Source organism: Scyliorhinus canicula, chromosome 17, assembly GCF_902713615.1.
Source record: "Scyliorhinus canicula chromosome 17, sScyCan1.1, whole genome shotgun sequence".
In the NCBI taxonomy this organism is placed as follows: domain Eukaryota; kingdom Metazoa; phylum Chordata; class Chondrichthyes; order Carcharhiniformes; family Scyliorhinidae; genus Scyliorhinus; species Scyliorhinus canicula.
The window spans coordinates 120,361,132-120,387,714 of record NC_052162.1 but is presented as its reverse complement, the minus strand read 5'-3'; the positions used below and the strand labels follow the sequence as shown (position 1 = coordinate 120,387,714).

General features: G+C 48.2%; 1 pseudogene; it reads left to right on the top strand.

Annotated features, from left to right (window-relative positions):
* Nucleotides 1-2,288: 2,288 nt before the first annotated feature.
* On the top strand, nucleotides 2,289-19,544 carry LOC119951777 (annotated as a pseudogene).
* Nucleotides 19,545-26,583: the final 7,039 nt, after the last annotated feature.

The window sequence follows — 26,583 nt, the reverse complement described above, 5'->3', positions numbered from 1 at the left end:
ACACTAAGGGCAGGTGAATGGCTTCACCCCAGTGTGAACTCGCTGGTGTCTCTGGTGGTTGGATGAATCACTGAATCCTTTCCCACACAGAGCAAGTGAACAGTGTTTCCCTCGTGCGAACTCGCTGGTGTGACTGCAGACAGACTAAATGAGTGAATCCCTTCCCACACACAGAGCAGGTGAACGGCCTCTCCCCAGTGAGAATGTGTCGATGAGTTTCCAGCACAGATGGGACTCTGTATCCCTTCCCACAGTCCCCACATTTCCAAGGCTTCTCCATGTTTTGTTACTCCTTGTGTCTCTCCAGGTTTTCCGATCAGTTGAAGCCTCGTCCACACACAGAACACATACGGTCTCTCCCTGCTGTGAATGGTGTGATGTTTTTCAGGCTGCATAACTGGTTAAAGCTCTTTCCACCGTCAGTGCTCTGGAACACTCTCATTCGGGTGTGTGTGTGTCTCGGTGCTTTTCAGTCACACTGATGGTTAAAATCTTTTGAAGTCAACAGATCGGTAAAACATTCTCCTTCTGGATTCAAAGACCAATGACATTTAGGACCCGATGTATTGAGTGAGTCTGTGAGACCGAGACATGATGTTTGAGATAACTGTCTGTAATTCCTCCTCTTCTAATATCCTGTAAAACTATTTGGAAAAGACATTGCAGTCAGCATAAGATCGAAATTCAGAACAGACAACTCTACTTACAATGGAACATTCTTTCCTCTCTCATTCCCCAAAAGCTGTAAATCTCCATCCCACACACTCTCCCTCCATTCTCACTCTGCTGTATCTAATATTCACCCTCCCAATTCTCCTGAAGGTGCTGATTCAGGCTGATTAACAGATCCATGCTCCTGTCCTGGACACAGAAACCATAACAAATCGGAGTTGCAGTCAGCCATTCGGCCCATCGAGCCTGCTCAACCATTCAATGAGATCATTGACCGATCTACCTCAGCACCATTTTCCCACACTATCCCCCATATTCTTTGATATCTTCAATATATAGAAACTTTTGTGAGGGCCATGAAGAATCCAGCACGAGTTTTCAGGATACAAAGAAATAAAATTTATTTACAATAACATATATATACACAACAGCAGCAGCAGCAGCAACTTCCCTTGCTGCTCACTCCTCTCTCTCCCTGGTTCCAAATTGGCCAGCTCTATTTATGCAGGGAGTCTGCTAATGATTTCTCCGCCCCCCTCATTGGGGAAGCTCATACTCCCACAGGATTGTGGGATTGTCATTAGTCCCCAGCCAATGGTAAGCAGGCAGGTTATAACAGAAACCTATCAATTTTTGTCTTGGGAATACTTGCTGATGGAGGCTCCACAGTCCTCTGGGGTATAGAATTCCAAAGCTTCACAACATCCTCGAGTGAAGAAATCCCTCCTCATCTCAGCTTTCTTTCCATTTTCCCACCTGTTCCCCATAACCTTCTTCAATCACAAATCTATCCAACTCATCCGTAAAAATATTCACTGACCCTCGCCCTACACTGGTCCCTGTAGAAGAGAAATCCAGAGTCTAACAACCACCGGATGGAACAATGATTGGAAATATATAACGGAGTTATTATACTATATTAAACAGCTAGAAATAACAATAAATGTGCTTTATTACAGAACCCTGAATAATATGTCGAATGTACACCATATAACAACACTAGACATATCATACAGGGTGGCACAGTAGCACAGTGTTTAGCACTGTGCTTCTCAGCGCCAGGGTCCCAGGTTCGATTCCCAGCTTGGGTCACTGTCTGTGTGGAGTCTGCACTTTCTCGCCATGTCTGTGTGGGTTTCCTCCGGGTGCTCCGGATTCCTCTCACCAGTCCCGAAAGACGTGCTTGTTGGGTGAATTGGACATTCTGAATTCTCCTTCAGTGTACCCGAACAGGCACCGAACTGTGGCGACTAGGGGCTTTCCACAGTAACTTACAGTGATAATGTAAGCCTACTTGTGACAATAATAAAGATTATTATTATGATTATTATCTCTGTCCAATATTAATTTACTGTCACCTTAAATGTCAGCCATCTCCTGGGGAAACCAGCACTTTAATTGTGAACATGAGGAAAGAGACTATCATTTTGGACAGACAAATAAATGCGTCAAGCTGAAGGAGCAAAGGACGAGAGAGAGAGAGAGAGAGAGGCCTGGGCCAAGCTTTCCAGAGTCTGCACCCTCCCTGGATTCACTTCGTTTCCCTTCAGTTGCTGCAAGTGACCAATTGAAGGTGAGAATGAGAAAAGAAATGGAAAGAGAGAGAAAAGAAAGTGTTTTACTCAGATGTTGGAGACAGGAGGAGGTTTCAGTCTACGTGAAGCTCTTTCCATTGGTCAACACCAATTGCTGGACGGTCAGGTGGTGGGCACTCCCTCGCACATGCTCAGTTCCCCCTCTCTCTTGGACATGCGCAGTCGCTTGCCCCGGCGGGGGAAGGGTGGTGGGCGAGAGTCTTCTCGCCCTGGCCGGAGACGTCAGCTGGTTGCCTGGAAACGTTGTCTCGAGGAGGCACAACAATGAGTGGGGACCCAGCGGGGCTCCCGCGCCGAGCCTGCGCACTGCAATGCAGAGACATCATCGCAGAGCAGAATGATTCCTATTGGCTGATTCAGGCTCTCAAACAATGAAAGGTTCTGGTTTCCCCAGCAGGTGGCTGACGTTTAAGGAGACAATAAATTAATATCGGCCAGGAAGCAGTGAGCAGGGATCTGTCAATCAGCCTGAATCAGCACCTTCAGGAGAATTGGGAGGGTGAATATTAGATACAGCAGAGTGAGAATGGAGGGAGAGTGTATGGGATGGAGATTTACACCTTTTGGGGAATAAGAGAGGAAAGAATGTTCCAGAGAAACTAGAATTGTCTGTTCTGAATTTCTATCCTGTTCTGACAGTGATGTCTTTTGTAAATTGTTTTTCCAGGATATTAGAAGAAGAGGAATTACAGACAGAAATCTCAAATGTCACGTCTTGATCTGACAGAATCACTTGATTCCTTGGGACACACAAGCAGGTGAGAGTGTTCCAGAGCACTGACTGTGGAAAGAGCTTCAACCAGTTACACAGCCTGAAAAAAAATCACACCATTCACAGCGGGGAGGGACTGTACACGTGTTCTGTGTGTCGGTAAGGTTTCGATTGTCCAACCTGGAGTGACAGAAGGAGACGCAAAACATGGAAAAACCATGGAAATGTGGGGATTGTGGGAAGAGATTCAGTACCCGATCTAAGCTGGAGTGTCATCAACGCGTTCACACTGGGGAGAGGCCGTTCAGCTGCTTTGTGTGTGGGAAGGAATTTGTTCAGTTATATGGCCTGAAAACACACCAGCGAATTCACACTGGGGAGAAACCGTTCACCTGCTCTCAGTGTGGGAAGGGATTCGGTGATCCCTCCAACCTGCAGACACACCAGCGAGTTCACACTGGGGAGAGGCCATTCGCCTGCTCTGTGTGTGAGAAGCGATTCGTTCAGTTATCCGGCCTGAAGAAACACCAGCGAATTCACACTGGGGAGAAACCGTTCACCTGCTCTCAGTGTGGGAAGGGATTCGGTGATTCCTACAACCTGCAGACACACCAGCGAGTTCACACTGGGGAGAGGCCATTCGCCTGCTCTGTGTGTGAGAAGCGATTCGTTCAGTTATCCGGCCTGAAGAAACACCAGCGAATTCACACTGGGGAGAAACCGTTCACCTGCTCTCAGTGTGGGAAGGGATTCGGTGATTCCTACAACCTGCAGATACACCAGCGAGTTCACACTGGGGAGAGGCCATTCACCTGCTCTCAGTGTGAAAAGAGATTCACTCAGTTATCCAACCTGCGGACACACCAGCAAGTTCACACTGGGGAAAGGCCGTTCACCTGCTCTCAGTGTGGGAAGGGATTCAGAGATTCAGTCACACTGCGGACACACCAGCGAGTTCACACTGGGGAGAAGCCGTTCACTTGCTCTCAGTGTGGGAAGGGATTCACTGAGTTATCCAGCCTGAAGAAACACCAGCGAGTTCACACTGGGGAGAAACCGTTCACCTGCTCCCAGTGTGGGAAGGGATTCAGTTTTTCCTCCAATCTGCGGATACACCAGCGAGTTCACACTGGGGAAAGGCCGTTCACCTGCTCTCAGTGTGGGAAGGGATTCGCTGTGTTATCCAGCCTGCAGACACACCAGCGTGTTCACACTGGGGAGAAACCGTTCACCTGCTCTCAGTGTGGGAAGGGATTCAGTCATTCCTCCAGCCTGCAGACACACCAGCGAATTCACACTGGGGAGAAGCCGTTCACCTGCTCTCAGTGTGAGAATAGATTCACTCAGTTATCCAACCTGCAGACACACCAGCGAGTTCACACTGGGGAAAGGCCGTTCAGCTGCTCTCAGTGTGGGAAGGGATTCAGTGAATCAATCAAACTGCAGAGACACCAGCGGGCTCACACTGGGGAGAAGCCATTCATCTGCTCCATGTGTGGAAAAGGATTCAGTTACTCATCCAACCTGCAGAGACACCAGCAAGTTCACTTTTGGAAGAGGCCGTTCACCTGCTCTGTGTGTGGGAAGGAATTCTCTGTTTCTTGGCGCTTACTCAGACACGAACAACTTCACAAGTGATTCCAGGGGTTGGATTGTGTTGCTGTTACCGTTTCTGCTTCAGTTACATCCAGGACGGCATTTTGCTCATTCTGACAGTTGGTGTTGGAGGGAATTAAAGTTGAGTCCTGGAGATTGTGGTGAACTTTAAGGAAAGGTCTTTGTTTCACATGTATGTGGAGATACAAAGGCTTGGGCCTGAATGCTGCAGATCCCAACGAGTCTGTGCCTCTCCCCCATTGTACATTGTACTGTCCGATGTCGTATTGATATGTTACTTGTTTTTACTGACTACAGATAGTTGGACATATGCAAAACTTAATATTAACATTGATTTGTTTTATTGAATACTGGATGGTTCGTATAATCACATTAGCTACAGAAATGGTTATAAACAGACCTGATAATTGCATCTCCGGACAATTTCTGGCCCCTATTTAGCATTTCAAAGGGTTGTTCTAACTGTGATGTGGTGTTAACAGCCTCCCATCTATGTTCATCCGGAGATAACCATCTTTATGGATGTCTGAGCAGTCTGTCTGTCTCCGTGCAGTTTCCCTGATTGTTTTGCTAATTCAAATGGGTTTATCAGACTTTTGGCATTGTGGGTGTAGATGGCCTGTGTTGATTGCTGCCTGCCAGGATGTCTGAATTAACCCGTCCCTATTTTCTAGTGAGGTATGACTTGCCTTTGTGCGTTTGTACATTTATCCCGTGATTAAACGGAGATGTGAATGGACATGTGAATAAATATATATATAGAAAAACATGGGCCCCGATATTTTCCCACAACAGGCCCCCCTGGATGAAAAATAGACCCAAGATCGCCATGAACCGATATCTGTTGTGGTGCACCCCACTTGTGAAATAAACTATACCTTGTGGATATCGTTGCCTATCCTCATGGAAGCTCTCCTTCCTCGATCATAGTTGAGGACACGGTGCTGGATCCTTAAGGTGGCCTGGCCTCCAGATCAGGAAAGTGTCCTAAACCACTCGCTGTGAGTAACAGCCATTAACCTTTTCCCTTCCCGCTGTCATGTGCGAGTACCTTTAAGAAATGAATGTTTATCAAATAGCTGTAGCCAATGGAGCTCACCCATAGTGATGGTACCTGAACCAGACGGTACCCAACGGTTGTGTGTGGACTATAGAAATGTTAATGTGGTTAGAAGAACGGACTCTTATCCTATCCCATGTTTGGAGGATTGCAATGAGAAAGTGGGACAATCAGCTTTTATTTCCAAACTGGATTTACTTAAAGGTTACTGGCAGGTACCTTTATCTGAAAGGATGAAGGAGACTCCAGATGGTATATACCAAATCAAAGTTATGCCATTTAGCATGAAAAACGCCCCAGCCACATTTCAACGGTTAACTAACAAAGTCATTTATGATTACTCAATTGTGCGGTATACAGCGATGATCTGGTAATTTTCAGCCTGACATGCAAAGAACATTTGTAGCATCTGATGGAGTTACTCCATCGCCTTCAGGAGGCAGGTTTGGTGGTAAACCTAGCCAAAAGTGAATTTGGAAAAGCCCAAGTCACTTTCCTGGGCCATACAATCGGACAGGGCCCAATGATCCCATGGGATGTGAAAACAAAAGTTATTGGGGAGTTTCCAATACCCTCGACAAGAAGGGAAATAATGCGGTTTCTTGGCATGAGTGGATTCTACCGGAAATTTGTGCAAAATCTTCGCAGTGCGGTTGCTCCACTGATGGACTTGCTAAAGAAGCGTAGCAAATTTAAATGAACAGCGGAGTTTCAACAGGCATTTGACTGCCTGAAAGCTGTGATAACCAATGCTCCTGTGTTGGAGAATTACAAGGGGCTCTGTGATCAGATTGAACTAAATTATCTGACTTTAAAGAGAAATGCCGAGGCATAGAGAAATCGATGGATTGTGCAGAGACCTTCTTGTCCAGAGAGACTGTCAATCAAGAAGGATTCCAGTTGGAGGAAGAAGAACTGAAATGGACTATTTTATTATTAAATGTTTGTGTGTTTTGTTAAAAAAAAATGTATATTCATTGTCCATATTTCTAAAAGGAAAGTGAAAAGGTGAAAAATGAAACCATGTTGAAGTTGATGGTTTAGTTTTTTTTCTTGGGGGAGGTGTCATGTGCGAGTAAGAAATGGGTGTTTCTCGAATAGCTGTATTAGGTGTACCTTTATGAAATGGGTGTTTGTCAGATCGCTGCAGTGATGTCAGAGTGTGGGTGGAGCTGGGCTGTCTGTCTTACACTTTGTTTTTGAGCAGGCAGCTACAGTATATTTTAGTTTCGTTTTGAGAGCTGGATAGCCGCAGGAAAAGCAAACAGCTGAATCAGGATCTCTCTCTCTGCAATCTAAAGACTGTCTCCAGATCATTTGAGGATTTCAAAGTGATAACTGCACTCAGCAGTGAATTTAAATCTGATCTGTTTTAAAAAGGGTCTTTTGTCTTATGGATGTTGTAAGGAAAGATTAAGGGTTACTTATAGAGTACTGTATTCTTTGGGGGGAGTATTTTAGTTGATGGTTGCTAAGATGTTTATTGTCTGTGTTTAAAAATGTTAATGGGATTCATAGAATAAACATTGTTATTGTTTAAAAATATTCTTAGTTCTCTGTTGCACCACACCTGTAAAGTGGGCCCTAGTGCTCCCCATAACCACATTCTGTTAAAAGTTGTGGGTCAAGTGAACTCCATGATACACTTTGGTGTTCTCTAAACACTGATCCATAACACCGCTCCCTGAGGGCGACTAGTGGGATTTTCTGGAGGACGGTCTAAGGTTTTCTCCACTTACGCTGTAGGCAGCACATAACCGTTGCCCATACCAGCATTATGTCTGTACCGACAGTCATTCCTATTCGGATTACCTCCCACCCGTCTGTAAGTCGGTTGCCTGCTGCCCCGGGAACACATAATGTTGTGTTCCGGAGAGTCCCACCTGAATGATGGTCTGGATAGCTGAGCCCACCTGGATCTTTCCTTTCCTTATCTGATTTGTCGACTGCCCTGACATTCTCCTGAGCGAGCTCTGTTGCTCCGTGCATAGCCTATCGGACTGTGCTGCCTGGTGTCTTGTCCATGTAAAGTGAGTCATCCCACCAGGCCCCAAATAGGTAGCCTGATGTATGTCGGGGGAGGTGAAATTCCCTCAGTGTTAAAGAGTCTGTTACCTGCAGACAGAAGCTGTGGCTGCTACCACATAGGAGGCCTCCCGCGATTATCCCCACCTCCGGCTGTGTGGGACCGACCTGTATGGGCTTAAAAGCTTCTTTCAGTGGCATAACATTGACCGTAACGTTGCTGTGGATTGACAAGGGTTCGAGAGTCCGACAGGTACACACTATGTAATGTGCCGAATCGGAACAGCATTCTGCGGTGCTCATATGTGCCAGGTCATTATGATGTGCTCAGTATCGTCTAGATCCGGTCCAATAAACCCAACCCTCCTGCACGGTTCCCAATGACTCAAACCTAGAGCTGTCCTTAAAGGTTCCCTTGGATGGGTTTTCCTGGGGGACTGCTAGATTCAACTTTATCCCTCCCGCAGTGGGTCCACTGCCTGGCCTGGTAACCACCAGTTTGTTCCTGTCCCTGTGGTTGTGAAGGAGGTTTATTTTGTATAGGGGGGTGAATAAGTGCCGTGGGATTGTCCCGAACCTAAAGTCTTCTATGTCACCCCGGATAGTCAATTGAATCTCCTGCAAGAGTGTCACAGGCCCCTCCCTTTGCTTGTGCTTGAATGGTGTTAATTATACCCACAGATACCTTGTCCTGGACTCACAGAAGCTCTTCTCCCTGTAAATTTATGGAAGCCAGTGCGTCCCATATACCCCATATTGTAGCCCTTTTCCGACTTCCGCGGCTACCCAGGAGGCATAACTGTTTGTCTCCGCCAGCTGCACCGAGTTCAGGACCGAGTTTGCACAACCAAATAATCATCCGATGTCCCGCAAAGTGCTCCTTTCACCTCGCCTGCGTACCCTAGATTCTGGGGTTATTTTATTGTGGGACTGAAAACAGGCTGAGAAGATACACATAGGCCAGGAACAGAAACTGTCTCATGAAACCCTGGCTGGAATCGATACTGACCATCTGCAAAAGCACCCAAGTCAAGGCACAGACCTGTTACTGTTACATGGACTTTATGATTACCCATTCCAAGTCTATGAATATGTAACAAACTTCCAGACACAGGTGATTAGCTTTGCCGCAGGACGAAGAACAGGCAAAAGAAGCCATCAGACTCCATAATGAGCTGATGGCTGGTCAGACAAGGGGGGTTTCAGAGGACAATGGGTCTTGATTGAATCACCATGGATAAACAGGAATATCCTGTCTTTCCCATTACCAAGTTGGTGTCTGGCTAGAACAATGGCTGGTGGTGGGCGTATACCAATGACTCTATCCTAGCTCACCAGTATAAAGAAAGGATCGAACAGATCTTCAGCAATAACCTGGTTGTCCCCCAGGCACAATCATCACAAGAAGAAAGGACGCTGGGTTTGGAACCCAGAGAAGGCATCCAGATGGAGTGGCCGTAGCCTGCCACCTCCGTTACTAAGTGTGGGCAAAACCCAAAGCCCAGCTGTGAGACTGAGTCAGATTTTGTTGCGTTGTGAATAAAATTGCGCTAAACTGTGAACCTGTTTTCCTAGAATGATAGAATTTACAGTGCAGAAGGAGGCCATTCGGCCCATCGAGTCTGCGCCAGCCTGGCCCTTGGTAAGAGCATCCCACCCAAGCCCACACTATCTCTGTAACCCAGTAACCCCACCTAACCTTTTTGGACCCTAAGGGCAATTTATCATGGCCAATCCACCTAACCTACACATCTTTGGATTGTGGGAGGAAACCGGAGCACCCGGAGGAAACCCACGCAGACACGGGGAGAACTGTGCAGACTCCGTACAGACAGTGACCCAAGCCGGGAATCAAACCTGGGACCCTGGAGCTGTGAAGCAACTGTGCTAACCACTGTGCTACCCTGTTTTGTCCTTTTTTCATCTCGCAAATAAGGGAATCTGGGTAAAACTTTTGATGTCGTAAACTGGTCGAACGCACCAGAGATTTTAAAGGTATAACATTTTGGCACCTCAGACGTTCCTTCGATAATTGATATATTGCTCCGAAGTCGAACCTTCAACCTAGTATTCTCCAACAATCTGTCTGAGCCTGAATTAAGAGGGCAGATTGCCCCACGTAACGGCCAGTCTTCAGTGAGTGAAGGACTAATACAGATTTTGACAGGTAAAATTGGGCTATAACCGGGTGTCTGTAATACGAGGTGAACAAACTACCTATTTAGATCTAGGATAGTCAAGGGAGTTGGGTAAAATCTATGGGGGGGAATTTAGTGAAAGCCGGACCCCTAAACCCAGAGGATTCCTACACACCTGTGAGAAATCCCAGGGAGAGGGGGAGAATAAGGAGAGAGAGAAATGACAGAGCTTCCAGAGTGAGAAATGACCCAAGTGGGTACTACAGTAAATTAGAAAGGGTCTGGGAGCCAAAGTTAATGAGTAGAGTACAGACCCTGAAGGTTAAAAAGTGCAGCAACAGTTGCATCAGCGCTTCTCTCACCAGGTGGTGGCTGGTTTACCCACCTCCTCCTGTACTGTTTGGTAGCGTTAACCGTCCTGTAGTCAGTAATTTGTTAGTATTGACGTGAATCCACTGTGCTCTCCATATCGTACTGATGAGTAGTGAATGGAGAAATAGCAAACGGGACCGGGATCCTTAAAATTCACGGAAGAAGGAAAGGATATTCAAACCACCTTTTGGAAAGTGGCCAGTGACAAAAGGCTCCTCGAGGGATCCATTGTGTCAAAGGGGGGAGGGGGATATGAGTTCTGGAAGACGTTAATGTGGAAATATTAGTTTTCGAAGAAGTCCTTTGGAAATATTGAATTTTTGAAGAAGTCAGTGAAATGTAAGTTTTCAAAGAAGTCAGTATGGAAACAGAGTTTTAGAAAAAGTCAGTGTGGAAATTTGAGTTTTAAAAGAAGTCAGTGTGAACATTTGTGCTGTGGATAGTCTGGGATTATCCTCAAACACAAATCAGAGACTAGTGAGTCTTGGGATATGAGGTTTTAGACGTCAGTGTGAAAGTCGGTGCCCTGGGAGCACCTTAATGTTAGAAGTTAGGAAAAAGAGGTCAGCATTTCCAGTCTGGTGAGTTTCCAGTCTCCTTCCAAAGGGATATGATGGGAGCTTTTGGGGATCAAGCAATAGATAAAGATGACAGATATATATTGGAGAGATATGTCTTCTGCGTTTCAACAAAAAAGCTAAATTATCAATTTGGAAAGGGTTCAAATTATATTCTGAATGCATATCTGAAAAAATTGTGTAATGGTTAGTTTTATTCAATATAAGGTTAAAAGTTAGTTTGCAGGCTTTAATCAACTCGTTCAGAGCTGGCAGTGGGGAAAAAGAGAACTCGGTCGGGAATCGGCGGAGCGGGCAGAAACGGCGCAGTGGAGTGGCGGAAACCACTCCGGCATTGGGCCGCCCCAAAGGTGCGGAATCCTCCACACCGTCAGGGGCTAGGATGGCGCCGGAGTGGTTTGCGCCCCGCCGGCCGGTATGGAAGGCCTTTGGAAGGGACTCCGCTGCCCGACGTAGGTCCGCACATACGCGGGAACGTCAGCGTCTGCTGACGTCATCCTCGCGCATGCGCAGGGATTTCACCTTCGCGCCGGCCATTGCGGAGGCATACACGGCCGGCACATAGGAATAGAGTGCCCCCACGGCACAGGCCCGCCCGCGGATCAGTGGGCCCGGACCGCGGGCTAAGCCACCGTGGGGGCACATCCCGGTGCCACATCCCCCGCGGCCCCCCAAGAACTCCGGAGCCCGCCTGCGCCACCAGGTCCCACCGGTAAGAGACCAACTCCAATTTACGCTGGCGGGGCCGGTATAGAACGGGCGGGACTTTGGCCCATCACGGGCCGGAGAATCGCCGGGGGGGGGGGGGCGCTGCCAACAGCCGCTGGCGCGGCGCAGTTGCCGCCCCCGCCAAATCCCTGGTGCCGGAGAATTCAGCAGCCAGCGGGGGCAGGATTAACGCTGACCCCTGGCGATTCTCCCACCCGGTGGGGAGGGGGGGGAATTCACGCTGACCCCCGGCGATTCTCCCACCCGGCCGGGGGGGGGGGGGGGGGCGGAATTCACACTGACCCCCGGCGATTCTCCCACCCGGCAGCGGGGTCGGAGAATCCCGCCCTTTGCTAAGTTGCTGATTGCATGTTTGTGTGTGTGATTTTTCATTGTCTGTGAATCTATCTGGTGCCTGTGTCACTAAGGTAACTCTCTGGTCTGGTTTTGTTAGTCATTTCAAAGTTGCTTGTTTAATGTATGTATGTAGTTGTATTTTGAATTAGGTTAAGGAGCAGGACCAGATTTAAACCGATTGTTCGAGCAGGAGAGTGGTGATTCTCGAGCAATGGAAAAGCCCCTGTGGCTGCAGAAGAGTTTAAACTTACTATATATATTTGCAAGAGAATTTATCTTTTCTTTGAGTTTTAATTACAGATTTGAAGAAAGAACAATGAAGACTACTGTCCTAATCCACTTCATTTATTTTCTGTGGAAATTCTAATTATTTTTCAGTTTGTTGAGATTGAATGAAAGTATAATGCTTTGAAATCCTTTTGTCTGATTGGAGGTCTCCGTGGATGAATGAGTGTGTGTTTAGTAAAGAATGTGAATTTCCTTTGGTGTTTCTAGTTTTTTTAATATGTTATATTCTGCAAAACTGAGTTTTAAGTCAATTGGGAGTTTAAACTGGATTTTGAAATTGACAGATACATCTAAACCAAATTAACTAGTTTGGCTCCAGGCCGAGTGTATCTTTGTGCTTTTGTTTAAATACAGAGATATCACAAGTCACAGCCAACGATTCTAGAGGCTTCAATAATTCCAAGATTGCTCTGTCACAACAGTGGCAATGCAGATCTAAAGGCTTTGCCTTTTGTGGAAATGGTTAACTCATTCAGACCTCATTGTTGCCCTTTGAATTACAGTTTGTGAAGTGTTACACTTACCTTCTACACAAATAGCATTGTCTGATGATTTGACTTCTCTTAAAACTACCATGCCACTATATAATTGCTCTTGAGATCTGATTGGTTAAATAACAATTAAGTAGAGCAGCAAGCTGGCCCAGTGGTTCGCACGGCTGCCTATGGCGCTGAAGACCCAGGTTCGACCCCGGTCCCGGGTCACTGTGTGGAGTTTGCACTTTCTCCCCGTGTCTGCGTGGGTCTCACCCCCACAACCCAAAGATGTGCAGGGTAGGTGGATTGGCCACGCTAAATTGCCCCTTCATTGGAAAAAAAATAATTGGGTACACTAAATTTATTTAAAAATAGAATTAAGTGAAAATAGTAACTAATATGGAAAGGATAATAAATAAATTCTAAATTGACAAAAAAAGGGCAATAGGAGTTAGTCTGTATGGGTTGCTGAGCATCAAAACCCTTTCACTGTTTGAAAGGAGGTAAATTAAACATTCTCAGTTTACAATGTCACCATTTGAAACTAGGTTATTTTATAAGTAATATTCGTTTTGTGTGCATTATCAATACTGAGTAAATGTTAACACAGGTAATGAGTGTGCGAATATGTAAAATCGGTTGTTTTAATCCTGGGTATTTAACTACAAATTGTTTAGAAATTAATGACCGATGGGCAGCACGGTGGCGCAGTGAGTAACACTGCAGCCTCACGGAGCCGAGGTCCCAAGTTCGATCCTGGCTCTGGGTCACTGTCCGTGTGGAGTTTGCACATTCTCCCCGTGTTTGCGTGGGTTTCACCCCCACAACCCAAAGATGTGCAGGATAGGTAGATTGGCCACTCTAAATTGTCCCTTAATTGGAAAAATGAATTGGGTACTCTAAATTTATTTTAAAAAGAAATGAATGACCTTCAGTACAAGGATAAGAGCTGTTATGTAAGCATGAGTGAGGTGATCTACAGGTAGGGAGATAATGTTAAATCTGGGGAGTGTCAATGAAGCTGCAACAAATGGTGGGATTCTTCAATCACTTAATCACCTGGGGTTAGGAAATGGGAGTCAAAACTTTAAAGGAAATAACTTAGTGGGACTATATTTGGAATTGGGGTTTACAGTGGGAATTCACCCTTGGATACACATCAGGTTGCATTTTGTTATTATTCCTATTGTTCTCATTACCATATATCAAGCTTTTACAATGATATGTTAAAAGATGGACAAAAGGCAAATGGAAGTTTGATTAAATGTGGCATTGCGAAATGAGACTTGGAAATTGGGTTTTAAATATGTAATTGAATAAGCTTTGAATATTGGAACATACAGTGTAGAAGGAGGCCATTCGGCCCATCGAGTCTGCACCGACCCACTTAAGCCCTCACTTCCACCCTAACCCCACCCAACAACTACTCCTAACCTATTTTTCTGGTCACTAAGGGCAATTTATCACGGCCAATCCACCTAACCTGCACGTCTTTGGACTGTGGGAGGAAACTGGAGCACCCTGAGGAAACCCACGCAGACACAGGGAGAACGTGCAGACTCCGCACAGACAGTGACCCAGCAGGGAATCGAACCTGGGACCCTGGCGCTGTGAAGCCACAGTGCTATCCACTTGTGCTACCGTGCTGAATATTGTAAGGAAAGTATGAATCTCTGGTTCACTCTGGGATTTAGGATTGCCCAAACTAATGATCCCATGCATTTATGGGATCACAGGGGGAAATGTGGTACTGAAAACAGGTTGAGAAGATACACATAGGTCAGGAACAGAAACTGTCTCATGAGACCCTGGCTGGAATCGATACTGACTATCTGCAAAAGCACCCAAGTCAAGACCTGTTATTGCTATATGGACTTTATGATTACACACTCCAAAGACTATGAATATGTAACAAACTTCCAGACACAGGTGATCAACTTTGCAGCAGGACGAAAAACAGACAAAAGAAGCCATCAGACTCCATAATGAGCTGATGGCTGGTCAGATAAGGGGAGTTTTGGAGGACAATGGGTCTTGATTGAATCACCATGGATAAACAGGAATATCCTGTCTTTCCCATTAACAGGTTGGGGTCTGACTTGGACAATGGCCGGTGGTGGGCGTATACCAATGACTCTATCCTAGCTCACCAGTATAAAGAAAAAAATATCGAACAGATCTTCAGCGATAACCTGGGAGTCCCCCAGGCACAACCATCGTAAGAAAAAAGGACCCTGGGTTTGGAACCCAGAGAAGGCATCCAGATGGAGTGGCCGTAGCCTGCCAGCCTCCGTTACTAAGTGTGGGCAAAACCCAAAGCTCAGCTGTGAGCCTGAGTCATATTTTGTTGAGTTGTGAATAAAATTGCGCTAAACTGTGAACCTGTTTTCATAGAATCATAGAATTTACAGTGCAGAAGGAGGCCTTTCGGCCCATCGAATCTGCGCCAGCCTGGCCATTGGAAAGAGCATCCTACCCAAGCCCACTCTATCTCCGTGACCCAGTAACCCCACCTAACCTTTTTGGCACCAAGGGCAATTTGTCATGGCCAATCCACCTAACCTACACATCTTTGAACTGTGGGAATAAAGAAAATTGTTTATTTTGTTGTTGTAAAACCAAAAAATACCTCAATAAAATGTTTATTAATTTTTTTTCAATGAGATAGACCGATTTTTGTAAATCAAAGACATTAAGGGATATGGGCCAAAGGCAGGTATATGAAGTTCGGTCACAGATAAGCCATAATCTCAGTGAATAGCGGTACAGGCTCCAGAGGCTGAATGGCCTGCTATGTTCCTAAAAGTTGTAAATCTCCATCCCACACACTCTCCCTCCATTCTCACCCTGCTGTATTTAATATTCACCCTCCCAATGTTCCTGAAGGTGCTCATTCAGGCTGTTTCACAGATCCATGCTCACTGCTTTATAATAATAATCTTTATTGTCACAAGTAGGCTTACAGTAACATTGTAATGAGGTTACTGTAAAAAGCCCCGAGCCGCCACATTCCGGCGCCTGTTCGGGTAAACAGAGGGAGAATTCAGAATGTCCAAATCACTGAGGGGCTGGTTTAGCACAGGGCTAAAAGGCTGGCTTGTAAAACAGAACAAGGCCAGCAGCGCGGGTTCAATTCCCGTATCAGCCTTTCCGAACAGGTGCTGGAATGTGGCGACTAGGGGCTTTTCACAGTAACCTCATTTGAAGCCTACTTGTGACAATAAGCGATTTTCATTTCATTTTTCATTTCAACTAACAGCAAGTCTTTCGGGATTGGTGGGAGGAAACTGGAGCACCTGGAGGAAACCCATGCAGGCTCGGGGAGAATGTGCAGACTCCATAGAGACAGTGACCCAAGTCGAGAATCGAACCTGGGACCCTGGAGCTGTGAAGCAACATCGCTAACCACTGTGCTACCATGTGCTTCATGACAGAATAAATAGGAGCTGCATTTGGCCCATCAAGCCTGCTTAACCATTTGTTGAGATAATTGGCCCTCTACCTCAGCACCATTTTCCCAGGTTATAACCGACAGGAGGCCAAGGGATCTGCAACCTCAGATTCCCTCAGGTCACACCCTTTCAGAGAGAGAGAACTGGGCCAACTTTTCCAGAGTCTGCACCCTCCCTAGATTCACTTCCTTTCCCTTCAGTTGCTGCAAGTGACCAATGAAGGTGAGATTGAGAAAATAAATGGAAAGGGGGAGAAAAGAAAGTGTTTTAATCCCAGATGTTGGAGACAGGAAGAGGTTTCACGTTGTGTGAAGCTCAATTTTCATTCACACAATGCCCGCGCTCTGATTGGCTGGAGGACCAGAGTCCTTCCAGTCCTCCAATTCTTCCCATTGGTCAATATCAACAGGAAGGTCAGGGGTGGGCGCTCCGCCGCACATGCGCAGCCCCGGACCGTGGTCAGGGGAAGGTCACTGACTGGGTTGTTCCCCCGTCAGACCCGCAGCACCGACCGGCGGCACCGAGCAGTGAGTCCCGAGGCTCTCGGCAGCTTGACCAGGCCGCACGGAAAGAGCTGAAGCGGCTCCCTGACTCCCTGTCGGAAGGGAAGCCGCGGCCCTCCCGCCAGACACCCGCAAATGTCAATATTTTATTACTTTTGTTTTCACTATTTTTCAAACAATGAAAGCAGCAGAAAAACTGGCGGGAAATGGGCCCAGAGAACAAGATATTGCCGCAGAAATACAACACAAGACATTGAGAATTCATTCAGAACAGGATCTCTGAGGGAGCAGAGCCTCCAGATCAAATGGCAGCAATTCAACAACCAGTCAACATGTTCACATAGTGAGTGGGGAAAGAGGGTCCGATTCTAGACAAACAGGAGGGTAACAATGCAGCTCACACTCCCCAAAGTATTAGAACCAAAGAACAAAGAAAGGTACAGCACAGGAACAGGCCCTTCGGCTCTCCTAGCCTGTGCCGGCCATGCTGCCCGTCTAAACTAAAATCTTCCACACTTCCAGGTCCGTATCCCTCTATTCCCATCCTATTCATGTATTTGTCAAGATATCCCTTAAACGTCACTATCGTCCCTGCTTCCCCCACCACCTCCGGCAGCGAGTTCCAGGCACCCACTACCCTCTGTAAAAAAAAAACTTGACTCGTACGTCTCCTCTAAATCTTGCCCCTCGCACCTTAAACCTATGCCCACCTCATAATCAGGAAGGCTACTCCACCCCCTCTGCCATATTCTCTGCCCCCCTGTAAACTTTATAACCTGGATATTTAGGTCCCAGTCCTGACCGTCCTGCAGCCAAGTCTCTGTAATAGCGACGACATCATAATCTTCAACTTGCATTTACACCTGCAGCTCGTCTAGTTTATTCCTTACACTCCGTGCATTTGTCTATAGAACTCTTAATCGGGCTGTTCCCCCTGACCGCTCCCTCAGCACTGCTTGTTTGTTATTTGCTTGTTTGTTATTTGCTTGTTTGTTACTTTTTACTTTTGCTTTAACCAGTATACTACTTGTAGTTTTGTCATTAGCTGCAGTTCCTGATGTTAGGTTCCTGATTACCTCCCTATTTATCCTTTCCACGTGGACACTAGTCCCAGATCTCTTTCCCGCACCACTCCTTTAGCCACGTGTTTACTTCCCTAATTTTCGCATCCCTATGCGAATTTGCACATGGCTCAGGGAAATCCAGAGATTATAACCCTTGGAGGCCTGTTGTTTAATTTTGTTCCTAGTTCCTGATATTCCCAAACAGGTCCTCTTTCCAAGTCTTGCTGATGTTTGTCCCAACGTGGATCCCAACAACTGGATCCTCCCCCCTCCCTCTCCATATCCTTTCAAGCCGGTTAGAGATCCTCACCCTGGCACCGGGAAGGCAACATACCCTGTGAGACTCTCGGTCCTGCTTCCAAAGGATGTTATCAGTTCCCCTAATTATAGAATCCCCGACAACTACCACTTCCTCCCCCCCGCTTGAATGATCTCCTGTACCAGAGTGCAGTGGTCAGCTAGCTCATCCTTCCTACAGTCACTGCTCCGATATCCTGCCCCTCCGAGTCTGCTCCCTGGAGACTCGGCTGCGAATCCCGAGATAAGGTTTTTATACTTACTGCCCCGAAACTCCGTCCCTTCGAGTCTGCTCCCTGGAGACTCGGCCGTGAATCCCGAGGTACAGTTGTTATACTTACTGCTCCAATACTCCATCCCTCCCTGGAGACTAGGTATGGGGAATAGGAGACAAATATATTGGAGATGAGGTATTGGGGAATGAGAGAGGAACGAATGTTGTACAGAAACTAGAATTGTTTGTTCTGAATTTCTATCCTGTACTGAGTTGACTTTTTAAACTCCTTCTGCAGGATATTACAAGAGGAGGAATTACAGACAGAAATCTCAAATGTCACATCTCGATCTGAAAGAGCCACTTGATTAGTTGGGATCTGAATATCATGACCTTTGAATCCAGAAGAGTTAATGTTTACCCGATCTCTTGGCCCCAAAGCATTTAAACATCAGTGTGACTGGAAAATCACCGAGACACACACACCCGAGTGAGAGTGTTCCAGAGCACTGACTGTGGAAAGAGCTTTAACCAGTTACACAGCCTGAAACACATCACACCATTAACAGCGGGGAGAGACCATACATGTGTTCTGTGTGTGGACGAGTCTTCAGCTGATTGTCCGACCTGGAGAGACACGAGGAGACCCAAAACATGGAGAAACCGTGGAAATGTGGAGACTGTGGGAAGGGATTCAGATCTCCATCACAGCTCGAAGCCCATCGGCGCATTCACACTGGGGAGAGGCCATTCACCTGCTCTCAGTGTGAGAAGGGATTCACCCAGTTATCCAACCTGCAGACACATCAGCGAGTTCACACTGGGGAGAGGCCGTTCACCTGCTCTCACTGTGGGAAAGAATTCACTCAGTTATCCAACTTACTGACACACCAACAGGTTCACACTGGGGCAAAGCCATTCACCTGCTCTGACTGTGGGAAGGGATTCATTCAGTTATCCAACCTGCAGACACACCAGCGAGTTCACACTGGGGAGAGGCCATTCACCTGCTCTCAGTGTGGGAAGGGATTCCCTCAATTATCCAACCTGCGGGCACACCAACAAGTTCACACTCGGGAGAGGCTGTTCACCTGCTCTCAGTGTGGGAAGGGATTTACTCAGTTATCTGGCCTGCGGAGACACCAGCGGGTTCACACCAGGGAGCGGCTGTTCATTTGTTCTCAGTGTGGGAAGGAATTCACTCAGTTAATCCACCTGCAGTCACATCAGCGAGTCCACACTGGGGAGAAGCCGTTCACCTGCCCTCAATGTGGGAAGGGATTCAGTCAATTGTCCAACATGCGGAAACATCAGCGAGGTCACACTGGGGCGAAGCCGTTCACCTGTTCTCAGTGTGGGAAAGGATTCAGTCAATTGTCCAACATGCGGAAACATCAGCGAGGTCACACTGGGGAGAAGCCGTTCACCTGCTCTCAGTGTGGGAAGGAATTCAATCAGTTATCCAACCTGAAATCACATCAGCGAGTCCACACTGGGGAGAGGCCGTTCACCTGCTCTCAATGTGAGAAGGAATTCAATCAGTTATCCAACCTGAAATCACATCAGCGAGTCCACACTGGGGCGACCATTCACCTGCTCCCAGTGTGGGAAAGGATTCAGTCAATTGTCCAACCTGAAATCACATCAGCGGGTTCACACTGGGGTGAGACCATTCACCTGCCCCCAGTGTGGGAAGGGATTCAGTCAATTGTCCAACATGCGGAAACATCAGCGAGGTCACACTGGGGCGAAGCCATTCACCTGCTCTCGATGTGGAAAGGGATTCACTCAGTTATCCAACCTGCAGAGACACCAGCGAGTTCACACTGAGTAGAGGACGTTCACCTGCTCTCAGTGTGGGAAGGGAATCCAAGATTCATTGGCGCCTGTGAGACACCAACACGTTCACAAATGATTATCGGGGTTTGATTCTGCAGTTATTGTTTCTGCTTTAATTACACCCAGGACGGCATTTTGTTCATTCTGACAGTTCATCAATGGGGATGGTTGGAGAGTTTGTTCTACTGGACTGGTGATAAATGAGCAATACTGTACACAGTGCTCCAGATGTGGCCTCACCAATGTCCTGTATAACTGAAGCATAACCTCCCTACTTTTGTATTCAATTCCTCCACAATAAACAATAACATTCTATTAGCTTTCCTAATTACTTGCTTCTGTACCTGTATACTCGCCTTTTGTGATTCATGCTCTTGCACACCAGATCCCTCTGAGTCTCAGAACCATGTGAGCTCTCCTGTGTTTCAAACAGACCCACATATTCAACCAATACATCACATATCTGAGCCTTCCTAGCTTCAGCTGGCACCTCTATTTTCATTCACATGCCAATTCACCAGCTTGTCGTTTTGAAACCCTTTTCAAGAAACCAAAGACAGGCCGTCCACCTGAAAAAAACTCTTGGCAGCCTCCAGAGCCATCCTTATACCACTACAACCTGGTGTGTTTTCATTTAATTATCTGTAACCCAAACATCGTGTCTCCCATTCCAAAGATCAGGGACCTGAGCTCCCAAGTTATATTGCAACCCCCACCTGGTGTGTGGTCAATTCTAGCCCCGGAGGACTTCCGGTGGCGGCTATGAAGGAGTAAGTTGCACATTTGTTGGCTCCCGCTCTGGTCGGACTTTTGGACCTTTTCCTCCTATTTTTTTAACGGACTTGAGAACGGATGTTAGTGGCAATTCTCTACTGAATTCCCACTTCAGTGCATGGAGAAAAGACTAGAAGTGTTCGTACGGGCAGAAACAAAAAGACAGAGAAGACTTGGGCTGTAGTTGCAAGAAGGGCAACATGGTAGCATTGTGGATAGCACAATCGCTTCACAGCTCTAGCGTCCCAAGTTCGATTCCGGCTTGGGTCACTGTCTGTGTGGAGTCTGCACATCCTCCCCGTGTGTGCGTGGGTTTTCTCCGGGTGCTCCAGTTTCCTCCCACAGTCCAAAGATGTGCAGGTTAGGTGGATTGGCCATGAGAAATTGCCCTTAGTGTCCAAATTGCCCTTAGTGTTGGTGGGGTTACTGGGTTATGGGGATAGGGTGGAGGTGTTAATCTTGGGTAGGGTGCTCTTTCCAGGAGCCGGTGCAGACTCGATGGGCCAAATGGCCTCCTTCTGCACTGTAAATTCTATGAAAGGTGACAGCATGGTGGAGGGGCAAACCTCTGGCTTGTCGAACCAATAGTCTGGAGCAGCTGATCAAGGCATTCAGGAGGTCTTTGCTACCAGAAACGGGACTGCTTGGACCCGATAAAAGCGCCGATTGAGCGGTTGGAGCTCAGATTGGACGCCCAGGATCGGGTGATCCAGAAGGTGGAAGGCGCTGGCTGAGCAGGAGGAGCATCAGACTGCGGTGGATCTGGAGGTGGGATACAGGGGGACCAGCAAAAGAAGCTTCGGGAGAAGGTGGAGGACCTAGAGAACAGGTCCCGCCGGCTGAACCTAAGAATTATCGGTCTCCCGGAGGGGTCCGAAGGAACGGACGCTGGGGTATACGTCGCAGGCATGTTTGAGAAGCTGCTGGGGAGGGGGCATTCTCCCGGCCCTTGGAGGTGGATAGGGCTCACAGAGCACTCATGAAGAAGCCGCGGATGGGAGACCCCCGAGGGTTATGGTGTGAGATTCCACAGGTTCTCGGATAAGGAGCGTATTCTGCAGTGGGCCAAGCAGACACGGAGCTGTAAATGGGAATATAGCATCCTTTGGGTTTACCAACACCTGCGTGTGGAGGTGGCCAGGAGGCGAGCAGCTTCAACCAGATGAGGGGATCCTTTTCAAGAAAAAGGTGAAGTTTGGACTGTTATACCCAGCCGTCTCTGGGTCACGCATGAGGATCCCACTTTTACTTCGAGTCACCTGAGGACGCGTTGGACTTGCAAGAAAGAAAGGGCTGGCGAAGGACGGAAGACTTTTGAACTTGGCTGCAGCGTTCATGTTTTTTTTTTCTCTGTTTTTGTAAAAAGTTTCTCGTTTTGCGTTTTGGAAGATGTTGAGGTGCTGTTTGCATTGATTTGGAACCAGCGGTAGAGCTGAGCGAGTTAAGGTTTTCATTTGCACTGTGAGATGGAGGTGTACTTGTTTTGATCTTGGTGTTTTTTCTGTTGGGCAATTGTGTGGGGACTGTTTAATGTTGGGAGTTTGTCTGTCTAAGCGGGGGTCTGGGTGGGGGGCAATAGGTGGGAGACTATCTGGCGCCGGGCTGGGGGCCACCAACTAGCTGGGTGAGCTAGCTCTTGGAAGCGCAGTGGGGGGGGGTGCATAGTTTGGCTCAGGAAAGTGGTTGGGTTACAGGGTGTTGTTGCTGGGGCGGTTGAATGTTCTGCTGACAAGGGAGGGACTTGGGCTGAGGGACAGAGAGGAGTCAGGGGTGGGGTCTGCCTGGGGGCGGGCCGGTGGAAGCATGGATCACAGGCTGGAGGCAGGCCTAAAAAAGGGGATGGCTGAGCTGTGGAGGGGGGAGGGGGGCAATGAGCCCCCCAACTTGGCTGATCACCTGGAATGTTCGAGGGTTAAATGGGCCAGTCAAAAGGGCACGTGTGTTCGCGCATCTTAGGGGATTGAAGGCGGATGTGGTGATGTTGCAGGACACACCTGAAGGTAACGGACCAGGTTAGACTGAGGAAAGGCTGGGTCAGTCAGGTGTTTCACTCGGGACTAGATTCAAAGACTAGAGGGGTCGCAATCCTGATCAATAAGTGGGTGGTGTTTGAGGCGGGCAGAATATTCTTGGATGTGGGAGGCCAGTGGCCAGTACATTATGGTCAGTGGGAAGCTAGAGGGGGTGCAGATGGTATTTTTAATGTATATGCTCTAAATTGGGACAATGTGGGGTTTATGAGGAGGATGCTGGGAAAAATACCGTACAGGTTGGTCATGGGAGGGGACTTCAATACAGTTATTGACCCGGCTTAGACTGGTCAGCTCAAAAATGGGCAAGGTGCCAGCAATAGAAAGGAACTAAGAGGATTCATGGAGCTGATGGGGGACTGGTGGATCCATGGAGATTTGGGAGCCGAGGGTAAAGGAGTTCTTCTATTCACACGTGCATAAAGTGTACTCCCGGATTGATTTCTTTATTTTGAGCAGGGTCTTTCTGGCTGGGGTAGTGGACACGAGATACTTGGCGATTACAATCTCAGACCATGCTCCGCACTGGGTTGACCTGCAGGTTAGTGAAGACAGTAATCAGCACCCGCACTGGAGGTTAGATGTGGGACTTTTGGCAGATGAAGGGGTGTGGGAGCGGCTGAGGAAATGCATTCAGAGCTACCTGCAGGTCAATGAACATGGGGAAATTTCAGCAGCAGTGGTTTGGGAGCACTGAAGGTGGTGGTAAGGGGGGAGCTGATCTCGATCCAGGCTCATAGGGAGAATATAGACAGGGCAGAGACGGGCTGATCGTAAAGCTGATACTACATGGTGATAGGAGGTATGCAGAGACCCAGAGGCAATGTTTTAAGGGAATGGCGGAGGTTGCAGGCAGTTTAGCTTGCTGACCACCGGGAGGGCGGTGGAGCAGTTGAGAAAGGTGAGGGGGGGGGGGATTTATGAGCATGGAGAGAAGGCCAGCAGAATGCTCCCCAGCACTTAGGAAGAGGGTTTAGAAGAGGGAGGCAGATAGGGAAAGTAAAGGACGGAGATGGGAACCTGGTTGGAGATTCAGCAAGGGTGAATAAGGCGTTTAGGGATTTCTGCAGCAGGCTGTACAGGTCGGAACCCCCTCCGGGGCCGGAAGGGATGAGGCACTTCCTGGAGGGGCTGAATTTCCCAACGGTGGACGGGACCGGGTAGAAGGGCTTGGGCCCCAATTGGGCTGGAAGAGTGAGTGGAGGGCTTGAAGGCCATGTAGGCGGTAAGGCCCTGGCTGGAAGAGATAGTGGAGGGCTTGAAGGCCATGCAGGCGGGTAAGGCCCGGGGTCCGGACCAGTACCCGTGGAGTTTAATGAAACGTTCTTGGGGATACTGGGGCCAGCGTTGTTGAGGATGTTCAATGAGGCAAGGGAAAGAGGGGTGCTGCCCTATGATGTCACCAGGCCATGATTTCGCTGATTCTTCAGCGGGACAGGACCCGGACTGTGTGGGTTCCTACAGGATTCCCTGCTGAATGTGGATGCCAAGTTGCTGGCCAAAACCTTGTCCTCCAGGATTGAGGATTGTGTTCTGGACGTTATTGGGGAGACCAACGGGGTTTGTTAAGGGCAGGCAGCTAGCGGCCAATGTAAGAAGGCGATTCATGTGAAATATCAGAAGCAGATCATCCGCATTGAGCAAAACGCTGTGCTCCCCCCCCCCCCCCCCATGACCAGTCCCCTCCAGCCCCTTGAAGCTTTCAGAGCAATTGCCAACGGCTCTATAGTAGGACGTTGAGATGTTTTGCAATGGATCAGAAAAGGCTTTTGATCCGGGAGAATGGGATTATCTGTGGAGGTACTGGGACGGTTCGGATTCGGCGGGGCTTTATTGACTGGGTCAGGTTACTGTATCAGGCTCCGGTTACAAGTGTATGGACGAACAGGACAACTTCGGACTATGTTAGACTGCACCGGGGACGAGACACGGATGCCCCTCTCCCCACTGCTGTTTTGCGCTGGCTATAGAGCCGTTGGCAATTGCTCTGAAAGCTTCAAGGGCTGGAGGGGACTGCATGGGAGGGAGGGGGGGGGGGGGGGAGCACAGCGTTTTGCTCAATGCGGATGATCACTTGTACATTTCAGACCCAGTAGAGGGGATGGATGAATCATGAAGATTTAAGGGGAATTTGGCCGGTTTTCGGGGAATAAGTTAAACATGGATATGAGTGAGATGTTTGGGTTCAGGCGAGGGGACAGGAGGGCGACTGGGAGAGCTGCGTTTAGGCCAGATGGGTAGGTTTAGGTACCTGAGCATCCAGGAGGCGCAGGAATGGGACCGGCTGCATAAATTGAATCTGGCCCGGCTAGTGGACCAAATGAAGGACGATTTTCGAGATGGGACCGCTCCCATTGTCACTGCCAGGAGGGTGCAACTGTGAAAATGACGGTTCATCCCGAGGTTCCTATTTGTATTTCAATGTCTCCCATTTTTATTCCGCGGTCAACAGGGTGATCACGGGTTTCGTTTTGCGGGGAAGGAAGGTCATGCTTGAGCAGAGTTGGGAAGGGAGCGGGCTGGCGCTGCCAAATTTGAGCAACTATTACTGGCGGCTAATATAGCCATGATTAGGAAGTGGGTGGGGGGGAGGGGTCGCGTGGTGCGTATGGAGGCGGCTTCTTGTAAGGGCACCAGTCTGGGGGCGTTGGTAACTGCACCTCTTCCGCTCCGCTGGCGCGGTACTCCACCAGCCCAGTGTGGTGGCTGGGGCCCTGAGAGTTTGGGGCCAGTAAGGTGGCATATGGGAGCAGTTGGAGCATCGGTCTGGACCCCAATCTGTGATAATTGCCGGTTTGCCCCGGGGAGTAAGGATGGGGGTTCCGGGTATGGCGGAGAGCGGGATTGAGAGGAGGGGATGTGTTCATAGAGGGGAGTTTCCCGACTATGGGGGCACTGGAGCAAAAAATTGGGCTGGCGAGGGAAACATCGAGGTATCTGCAGTGCGGGACTTCCTTCGTAAACAGGTGGCAACGTTCCCGCTCCTACAACTGAGAGGGGGATTCAGGATAGGGTATTTCGAGGGTGGGTAAGGATAGCGTCTCGGACATTTATGAGGAGCTTATGGGGTTGGAGGAGACGCAGCTGAAGAGCTGAGCGTAAGTGGGAGGAGGAGCTGGGAGGTGAGATAGAGGATGGATTATGGCAACGTAGAGTCAACACATCTGCAACATGTGCCAGGATCAGCCTGATCCAATTTAAGGTTGTTCACCGGGCTCACATGACAGTGGTCCGGATGAGCAGATTCATTGGGGTGGAAACAAGTGCACAAAATGTGCGGGAGGACCAGCGAACCATGTCCACATGTTTTGGACATGTCCATGGCTTCGGGGTTTGGCAGGGGTTTGCGGATGTCATGTCCAAGGTTTTACAAATGAGGTGGCACTGAGTCCGGAGGTGGCGATTTCTGGGTGTCGGAAGATCCGGTAATCCAGGAGGAGAGAGACGGATGCTCTGGCCTTTGCTTCCCTGGTAGCCCGGAGACGGATACTGTTAGCTTGAAGGGATCCAAAGCCCTGAAGGCAGAGACCTGCTATCAGACATGGATGGCTTTTCTCTGTATGGAGAAAAATTAAGTTCGCCCCAAGAGGGTCACTGTTAGGGTTCACCCGGAGGTGACAACTGTTTCGTCAACTTCTTTGCGAAAATTAATCATCAGCAGACGGGAGGTGGGGGGGGGGAGTAGTTTAGGTTGGAGGGTAATAAGGGTGGGACCTGTACGAGAGGTAAATGCTTTTGCACTATGTTTATGGTTCATGTATATTGTTTATTGGTTGTTTCTATACCAAAATACCTCAATAAATGTTTATTTT